This window comes from Saccostrea cucullata, unplaced genomic scaffold, assembly GCF_032062105.1.
Source record: "Saccostrea cucullata isolate Sc308-1 unplaced genomic scaffold, CSIRO_AGI_Scuc_v1 ctg2538, whole genome shotgun sequence".
In the NCBI taxonomy this organism is placed as follows: Eukaryota; Metazoa; Mollusca; class Bivalvia; order Ostreida; family Ostreidae; genus Saccostrea; species Saccostrea cuccullata.
The window spans coordinates 1-10462 of record NW_026936125.1 but is presented as its reverse complement, the minus strand read 5'-3'; positions in this window follow the sequence as shown (position 1 = coordinate 10462).

Sequence of the window (10462 nt, the reverse complement as noted above, 5' to 3'; positions counted from 1 at the left end):
GGGGTCATGTAGATGTGCAGTAAGGTTTTGGAATTTTGATTTTGCCCCAGGGGGTCAAATGGGGGTCGAAAAATGACGTTTTTTAAGCAAAAAGCTCCGTCTTCCCTGAACTCCTCTTACATTTTACTCAGTAGCCTAACCAGCTTTTGGGAGATGGTTGGTGGGGTCATGTAGATGTGCAGTAAGGTTTTGGAATTTCAATTTTGCCCCGGGGGGCAAATGGGGGTCAAAAATGACGTTTTTTGTCCAAAAAGCCCCGTCTTCCCTGAACTCCTTCTACATTTTACTCAGTAGCCTAACCAGCTTTTGGGAGATGGTTGGTGGGGTCATGTAGATGTGCAGTAAGCTTTCGGAATTTTGATTTTGCCCCAGGGGGTCAAATGGGGGTCGAAAAATGACGTTTTTTAAGCAAAAAGCTCCGTCTTCCCTGAACTCCTCTTACATTTTACTCAGTAGCCTAATCATCTTTTGGGAGATGGTTGGTGGGGTCATGTAGATGTGCAGTAAGGTTTTGGATTTTCGATTTTGCCCCGGGGGGTCAAATGGGGGTCGAAAAATGACGTTTTTTGTCCAAAAAGCCCCGTCTTCCCTGAACTCCTTCTACATTTTACTCAGTAGCCTAACCAGCTTTTGGGAGATGGTTGGTGGGGTCATGTAGATGTGCAGTAAGGTTTTGGAATTTTGATTTTGCCCTGGGGGATCAAATGGGGGTCGAAAAATGACGTTTTTTAAGCAAAAATCTCCATCTTCCCTGAACTCCTCTTACATTTTATTCAGCAGCCTAATCATATTTTAGGAGATGGTTGGTGGGGTCATGCAGATGTGCAGGTAGGTTTCGGAGTTTTGATTTTGCCCCGGGGAGTCAAATAAGGGTCGAAAAATGATGTTTTTTATGGAAAAAGCCCCATCTTCCCTGAACTCCTCTTACATTTTATTCAGCATCCTAATCATCTTTGGGAGATGGTTGGTTGGGTCATGTAGATGTGCAGTTAGGTTTCGGAATTTTGATTTTGCCCGGGGGGTCAAATGAGGGTTGAAAAATGACGTTTTTTATGGAAAAAGCCCAGTCTTCCCTAAACTCCTTTTTTGTTTTAAACAGTGGTCTTATCATCTTTTGGGAGAGTTCACTCTTTTGAAATTTTGTTAAAACATCAAGGTCAAGGGGTAAAAAATCATAGCATGTTGGGAGCCTCTTGCTGTTCTTGAGAAGAAGATTTATGTTGGAACAAGATGTGTTTGTGAAACACTACGCGCCCGGCGGCAACAAAGTTAAAAAAATCTTCTTTTAGCATATTGATCACAGTCAAGGTCACAAGGTCATTGACCATGGTGTCATTCGAAAGAACTTAATCAGTGGAGTATGCGTACTAAATATGAAGTCCCTATCTCCTATGGTTCAAAAGTTGTGGCAAAAAGTGTAAAGAGCTATTTTTAGCATATCCGTCACAGTCAAGGTCACAAGATCATTGACCTTGCCGTCGTTTGAAAGGACTTTATCGGTGGAGTATGCATATCAAATATGAAGTCCCTATCTCCTATGGTTCAAAAGTTATGACAAACAGTGGAAAAAGCTATTTTTAGAATATAGGTCACAGTCAAGGTCACAAAGTCATTGACCATGGTGTCATTTGAAAGAACTTAATCGGTGGAGTATGCATACCAAATATGAAGTCCTTATCTCTGATGGTTCAAAAGTTATGGCAAAAAGTGTAAAAAGCTATTTTTAGCATATAGGTCACAGTCAAAGTCACAAGATCATTGACCTTGATGTCATTTGAAAGGACTCTATTAGTGGAGTATGCATACCAAATATGAAGTCCCTATCTCCTATGGTTCAAAAGTTATGACAAACAGTGGAAAAAGCTATTTTTAGAATATAGGTCACAGTCAAGGTCACAAAGTCATTGACCATGGTGTCATTTGAAAGAACTTAATCGGTGGAGTATGCATACCAAATATGAAGTCCTTATCTCTGATGGTTCAAAAGTTATGGCAAAAAGTGTAAAAAGCTATTTTTAGCATATAGGTCACAGTCAAAGTCACAAGATCATTGATCTTGATGTCATTTGAAAGGACTCTATTAGTGGAGTATGCATACCAAATATGAAGTCCCTATCTCCTATGGTTCAAAAGTTATGACAAACAGTGGAAAAAGCTATTTTTAGAATATAGGTCACAGTCAAGGTCACAAAGTCATTGACCATGGTGTCATTTGAAAGAACTTAATCGGTGGAGTATGCATACCAAATATGAAGTCCTTATCTCTGATGGTTCAAAAGTTATGGCAAAAAGTGTAAAAAGCTATTTTTAGCATATAGGTCACAGTCAAAGTCACAAGATCATTGACCTTGATGTCATTTGAAAGGACTCTATTAGTGGAGTATGCATACCAAATATGAAGTCCCTATCTCCTATGGTTCAAAAGTTATGACAAACAGTGGAAAAAGCTATTTTTAGCATATAAGTCTTAGTCAAGGTCACAAGGTCATTGACCTTGAAGTCATTTGAAAGGACTTTATTAGTGGAGTATGCTTACCAAATATGAAGTCTCTATCCCTTATTGTTCAAAAGTTATGGCCAAGGTTAAAGTTGACAAACAGACAAACAGATAAACAGACAAACAGACAAACAGACAGGACAAAAACAATATACGCCCGGGATCTATCGATCCGGGCGCTTAAAAAGTACCCTGCATATTTAAATGTAAATTGGTTGAAATTAGCCCAGTGGTTCTTAAGAAGTTAATATGAAAAGTTTGCAGATAAACAGATGGACAACAGAAATCCGTACATTTCAGAAAACAGTATGCTTATAAATAGTTAATCAAGGTGCTTTGGGTAGCAAAATAAAGCTAAACTGGTATATCTAATTCATCCGCAGAGCTTAGTATATTTCAATATGCACAACCTTTTCAACTCTTATAATTATTTTTTAAAATTTATATCACCATGTCTCATTCAAGGGAGAAGTAGAGATATGACCAGATGTATATCTGTTGAATATAAAATATGTACATGTATTCTGTGTTTTTTTTTAGTAATTTGTTTGTTTGTTGTGACAGCAACTGTTATGGCAGCTTTTGGCAAAGGTTGAAGTTTCTCAAATGTAAGTCAAACTCCAAGGTCAAGGTCAAAGGGTCTAAATTGTTGGTATCAAAGGGAAAGTCTTGTCACAAGGAATACAAATGTGAAAAAAGGGAGAAATCCCTAGAACTTCCTCACCTGTTCAAAAGTTATTGCCAAGGTTAAAGTTAAATTGAATTCAACTCTAAGTTCTAGGTCAAAAATAATTATACCTGTTGAAAGTTCACAATGATTACACATGTAAGAGCATGAAAGTCCTAGCACCACCTGTTCAAAACTTACGCCAAGTTCAAGGTATTTTTCTTGTAAAATTGGGTCAAACTCCAAGGTCAAGAGATCAAGAGGTCAAAATTGGTGGTACTCATTAAAAGGTTTTGCCAAAAGAAATTTACCTATGAAATATTGAAGCCATGTGTATAGCCCAATCCACTTAAAAAATATGGGCAAGGTTAAAGTTTCCGTGGACAAACAAAAATACATAAACATAGGAAACAAAATATGTATAAATAGTCAAATGAAAAAATGTTCTACTATTATGGAGTCAGAAGATCAATTGTCATTTCAGGTACAGGGAGTCAGTGGCTAGGGAGATCAGACCCCCCCCCCCCCTGGAATTAGCAGTTATTTAAATAAGACTATATATGTACTGTAGAGAATAAAAATGACTTTGGACATCCTCCCCCTTAGAAAACAGGGACTCCACCATCATTGTTTTTATTATTATTTTTTATTTCCATCTCAGGAAATCTTGGGCTGATTTTTTTGACTGAGGTGTGACACCCCCCCCCCCCCTTTCTGAAAAAAAATTCTGGATCTGCGTCTGTTATATACTGAATGTCCGCAACGGGAGATAACTTGACAATGTGAAATTTGTCGACTGTGGCATGCGATGATCTTTGACCATGTTGAGTTGTTGACCCTTTTTGAACTTCAACCTAACCATTTGCATTTATTTATTTTTATGCAATCTATACTAAATCTTGTACTTACCGAATGTCATAGGTCGTGACAACGAATTCATGAAATATCATCCATATAATCGAATTAAAACACAAATGATTTTAACTGACCACACTGCATCGTCAGCATACATGTGCTAAATAATCTCATTCGACAAACCTTTGCTGATTCCGTTGCCAGTATGAATTGGCCGAGGTGTGCCGAGAGGTGATATCTATAAATATGATAATGGGTGACGCAAACCCAATGTGAATGTAAAAAATAAAACTGTTTAGTACAAGAACAAATTTCAAACTATCATAATAAACTAAACTATGTTTTTTAAAAAAAGTGAGAATGAGAAAGAGAGAGTGTGTGTGTGTGTGGGGGGGGGGGGGGGGGGGGGGGGGGGATAGGCATTGACAAATTAATCGGGTTGTATTTTCAATGGGTTTTTTTCCCGACCAAATACTAAAATCAGTTTGCACATTTTGATAAATTCATCAAAAACGCTTTGTACTAAAATAATATTTTATGTCGTTGAGAAAGTAAATTTAAAAAGTTCCAAATTATGGGAAAATTATTTATTTGAATCTAATTAAGTAATTTACTTCAATCATTAATTACATTCTGTTATTTCAGACTGGTTATGAATTAAGTATTTTAAAATACATATGTGAGGCTCAGAGTTGATATAGTATGGTCATCTGAAAATTTTATGTTCAATTTGACGAATACATGTACGGTGATAATTATAGAATTATTTTGACTTCTTCCTTCAAGTTGGAAAGTCCAATATGAATGAGTGTATATTTAGAGGCAAACACCATAGTGCGGGTATTACTGTCTCATGACAGCATCTAGTTTTATTTGCTAATAAGATTTTTTACAGATGTGTATTTCCCCAACCCCTTTCAAAATTGATACCATGTTACTTCTGCATTCTTCTTATAATTTGAAATTTTATTTCAATGAGACCCCAAATTTTGTACATATATTAATGTATCCGTTTATTATCAGGCAGCGGTCTAAAAATCTCAAAAATATTTTTTGTTGGTCCCCCTAAGCCTTATCAGCCATGCAGAATGAACTTTGCCTACTATATGAGTCTTGACCATTAAATTGTCCTTACCACGCCCTCTCTCTATTGAAATTCGGAAAAATAAAACTTTTCAGTGAAGGGGGGGGGGGGGGGGGGGGGGGAGGTGGCATTCATACTGTTTATATAGGGGCACTATCAACTACAATAAAATTCATTGACAAGCATTTAAAATTAAAAAAATAAAATAGATTGTAAAAGTGCGTTACTTTATCTGTGTACTAATGAAATACCCATATATGCATTTGATTGCATTTATTCCAATATACCGGTAAATAAAATACACAAGGATAGAATGATTCTGTTATAATAACGGCTAATTACAAGTTTAATTCTAATATCAATATGATAAAATAAAAATGTTTAGCCTGTTTGCATATTAAAATTTCAAACAATTTTAACTTTTGATAAAAACTGTCAAAATTGTTAATTTAAAACATGGTTAATTTATAAGAATAACATTCATTGACAGACCAGTTCATCGATCATGCATTAAAAGTACAAAAATTAAAAAAAAAATAAAAATAATAAATAAATAAATAAGACCAAAAAAATGAAAGTAAATACTTCACTTTGAATAGATTAAGTATATTATTAATACAACAAAATTAATCACAATTAATTGAGAAAACAATAAGAAGAAGCCGCAGACCTGTTAGACTGGACAGAGCAGACGTTACACCAGGAATGGTAGACCGCGAGACAGCAGGCGGCCATAACACGGCGTCACGGAGTGTCGTCTGCTGTACACGTGCCTGGGAGATCGATACACCTGTGATTTATTTTGATCGGGATCGATCACCGGTCTCCGTCCCATTTATCTACTGGCACCGAGGAGTCACACAGTCAAATAGTCATGAATATTCATTATATGCATATTTTGCTAGTTGTTGCAAACGTCAATTTTCGGCGGATCTAACATTTCATTCCCCTTTCCATTATGTACATGGAAAACATATTAATCAGTATGGGTTTAGTGGTTTATATTCTCATATTTGATAAATTGTACTTATTTTCCAAAGAGCCTTTTTCGGCTGATGCTGTAGTGTTTTTCTGCAATTCTTGCAGCTTAAGGATATAAAAACAAACAAGACTTTTTCCTCCATAATTCATATTCCTATATCTTTGCTAAACTTGGTGCTACACTCACTTTTAACGTGAAATATGTAAAGGTTCTCCCACCTTATATATGAAGGTTGTCCCACCTGTATATATTAAGGTTGTCTCACCTGTATATATTAAGGATGTCTAACCTGTATATCTATCAAGGTTGTCCCACCTGTATATATTTAGGTTGTCTCACCTGTATATATTAAGGTTGTCCCACCTGTACTTATTAAGGTTTTCTCACTTGTGTATATTAAGGTTTTCCCACCTGTATATATTAAGGTTGTATCACCTGTATATATTAACGTTTTCCCATTTGTATATATCAAGGTTATCCCTTCTGTATAAATAAAGGCTGCCCCAACTGTGTATATTTAGCCTGTCCCACCTGTATATATTAAGGTTATCTCACTTGCATATATTAAGGTTTTCCCATCTTTTTATGTCAAGGTTATCTGACCTGTATATATTTAGTTTGTCTCACTTGTATATATTAAGGTTTTCCCACCTTTATATATTAATGTTAACTGACCTGTATATATTAAGGTTGTCTCACTTGTATATATTAAGGTTATCTGACCTGTATATATTAAGGTTAACTGACCTGTATATATAAAGGTTATCTGACCTGTATATATTAAGGTTATCTGACCTGTATATATTAAGGTTATCTGACCTTTATATATATTTAGGTTGCATTGGCACCACATCCGTGTTTTCCCCACCTTACGTACGTAGGTTTTCCTTGGGAAAGAAGATAGCTAATTAAAATAATTAAATAAATATTCTAATTTTTTCCCTACTTTTAAATTAAAACAAGTAATAATTGAAATCTGTGTTCATTTATAATTCTATACATTATTGGAGCAAAGGTCAGATAAATAGTGCCAAAATAATAAATTTACTGAAAATGCAATACATTATTAGAGCATACTTCTTTATGTCAAACAAATGGATCCTCCTAAAAGAATCTAATTCAACAGATGCAAAAGTTACATCATTTCGTCGATAATATTTCAGTTTTATCAATTTAAAGGTTTATTGTTCAATTAATTATAAATTCACTGCACTGCAGTGCCAATTCAAACAGTTAATCAATGAATATATGGCAGAAAGTACGTAGACGAATATTTCTAAATGATTTGATTTTAATTGTAACACGTGATTTGATTTGTTAGACAGTTTTGTCCATTTTATATAACATTACTTGCCTACGACACAATGATTTCGTCAAAAATGTATTACTCTTCTTGATATTAACTTTTAGATTATGCGATAAGGAAAAAATGGAAAAATTGTCTCATTGTCTTCATTGAAATTAAATTTTAAGGAATGAAGCTTATTTCAACTTATGTTATACGATATTACATAACTTTGGGCAGTTTACGCTTTTCTGTAAACCACTCCGCGTAGAAATAAGCTTCATTCCTTTATTAATTAAATTAACAACCTTGAACTCATTGGTTCGCGAGATGAGTTTCATGAAAAGATTTATACATATTAAAATACTTTCAGTTTCACAGAATGCGTGCTCTTAAGACTAACAAACTTAAATCTTAAATTACATTTTTAAACAAATTAAAATAATTAACATTCATTCTTAGAGATCCTTGTTTCCTTTTCTATTAATTGTCTGAACATCTTGTTTGAGACACGCCCATTGTGAATACATGACTGTTCAAGTGTCTGAACATCTTGTTTGAGACACGCCCACTGTGAATACATGGCTGTTCAGTTGTCTGAACATCTTGTTTGAGACACGCCCACTGTGAGTACATTACTGTTCAGTTGTCTGAACATCTTGTCTGAGACACGCCCATTGTGAATACATGGCTGTTCAGTTGTCTGAACATTTTATTTGAGACACGCCCATTGTGAATACATGGCTGTTCAGTTGTCTGAACATCTGGTTTGAGACACGCCCACTGTGAATACATGGCTGTTCAGTTTTCTGAACATCTTGTTTGAGACATGCCTACTGTGAATACATGGCTGTTCAGTTGTCTGAACATCTTGTTTGAGAGACACCCATTGTGAATACATGACTGTTCAGTTGTCTGAACATCTTGTTTGAGACACGCCCACTGTGAATACATGACTGTTCTGTTGTCTGAACATCTTGTTTGAGACACGCCCATTGTGAATACATGGCTGTTCAGAAAGAGAGGAGACTATATAAATAGCTTTATTTCATACCTTTTCTAGAGTGTGTCAGTTTACTAATAGAAGCCTCGGCTTGGTAAAGTTTGCTTGTCATACTCTGGACTTTTTGCTCTAACTGTAGGAGGCGCTGTTTGGCTTGGTTAAGTTCGGTTGTCATACTCTGGACTTTTTGCTCCAACTGTTGGAGGCGCTGTTCGGCTTGGCTAAGTTCGGTTGTCATACTCTGGACTTTTTGCTCTAACTGTTGAATGCGCTGTTCGGCTTGGCTAAGTTCGGTTTTCATACTCTGGACTTTTTGCTCTAACTGTTAGAGGCGCTGTTCAAACAAGGCTGGGTCATTTAGTAAAATCCGCCCCTCACGAAACTTTTCCTCTTTATTGATATATGACTTGACGCCTTTTCTCCAATCGCATGGGACACAATGAATGCTAAAATTGAAGTAAATAGGAACACCATTCCAGACGTGCATGTAGATTTGTAAATGTTTCGATTATTTCTTATCTTACAACCGAAGAACAATGCCATACCTACAGATAGTTGTTGGTAGCTTAGAAGGAAATACATTCCACTTTTATCGGACCAGCAAAAATGTGTTCTATAAATTCACAGCCTACACACGGGTCAATAAATCCAAGCACGTGTCAATAAGACCACACACGGGTCAATAAATCAAAGCATGTACTCATTAAATTCAATGGAATAATTTTTTTTTTTATTAAATCTTTGTTTTACAATAATGATTTGAAATATTGTCAATGAGTCACTTTTCAACTTTATACACAACCATTCATCAAGATAAACTTAAGTCCAGGCTTTTTTATTACATTGACAGCTGCTTTTTCTATAAAAATGGAACATGTAAATACTCTTACCTGATCATTGACCATTTAAAATTTTTTTTTTGGTTAAAACACATTCTGATTGCACACACAAGTACTATATAAGTACTTTATAAATTTTTATATTCGATGTGTTTAATTCTCATACCTCAATGTTTTTGTTCATTGCTCAATGCCTATAACTGAACTCTGAAGTTGACATCAAAAAGATGCTTGAGTTTCTGATTGACCATATCTATTTTGTTTTTGGAGACCAGGTCTTCCATCAATCTATTGAAATCCCCATGGGTACCATTTGCGCTTCGTTATTATCATACCTATAAATCTCTATTCATCTGAAGCAGCATTTGTGCAAAATCTTATGCGTGGAAAAAAGAAAATACTTGCTGTGGTTTTCAAACGGCATTTAGATATATCGACGAGAAACGCCAATTAACTATGGTAATTTCGAGTGCTATGTCGATTCGATATGTCACGAATTAGTTGACTTTATATAGCTAAGGATCCTGTTCTCAAAAGACGTTTTTCTGCTGATGTGGTAGTGTTTCTTCATATTTATTTTTATTTTAATGATTTTAATTCATGGCATCTAAACAATTTTTTTGGTGATTATTTTATGTTTTAACGTGCACAGTAAAAATTATTAAAGACTTCTTTCAAATTGAAAATTTCAATTGAAGGGATAAAACAGTGTAAAACTTTTTACAACTTTACTTGGAACAAACGACACATGTGATAGGTTTTCCGTTTTCATAAGGCGGGCATTTCAGACTTCCGCAATGTGCGAGCACACCATACATCAAAAAACTATGTTCGTCATTTTCTGCTCCAGCATCCATAAACTCTACGTTTTCATCGACACATATATAGGTTGTAGTATGGGCATGTGTAATTGCGTTTGTTGATAAATACCCATGATACTGTTCTGTCCAACCAGGCAGACATCTATTTCTGCCGGGGATCATTAACAAACTACAATGGACCTTCAGATATCCGGACGCCAGATATCCGGATGCTTCAGTATCCGGACGACTTTTCATGGGTACAGAATTTTCTAATGTTATTTTGTTTTGTTTAACTGGTGATTCAGATATCCGGATGCTTCACATATCCGGACAAATTGACGGGGAACCAAAGCGTCCGGATAAATGAGGGTCCACTGTAGCTCCATTAATGGGCGAACACACGGCGCATGGCACGTCCTTGTCTAAACTTCCGGTTCCCCAGAAGTG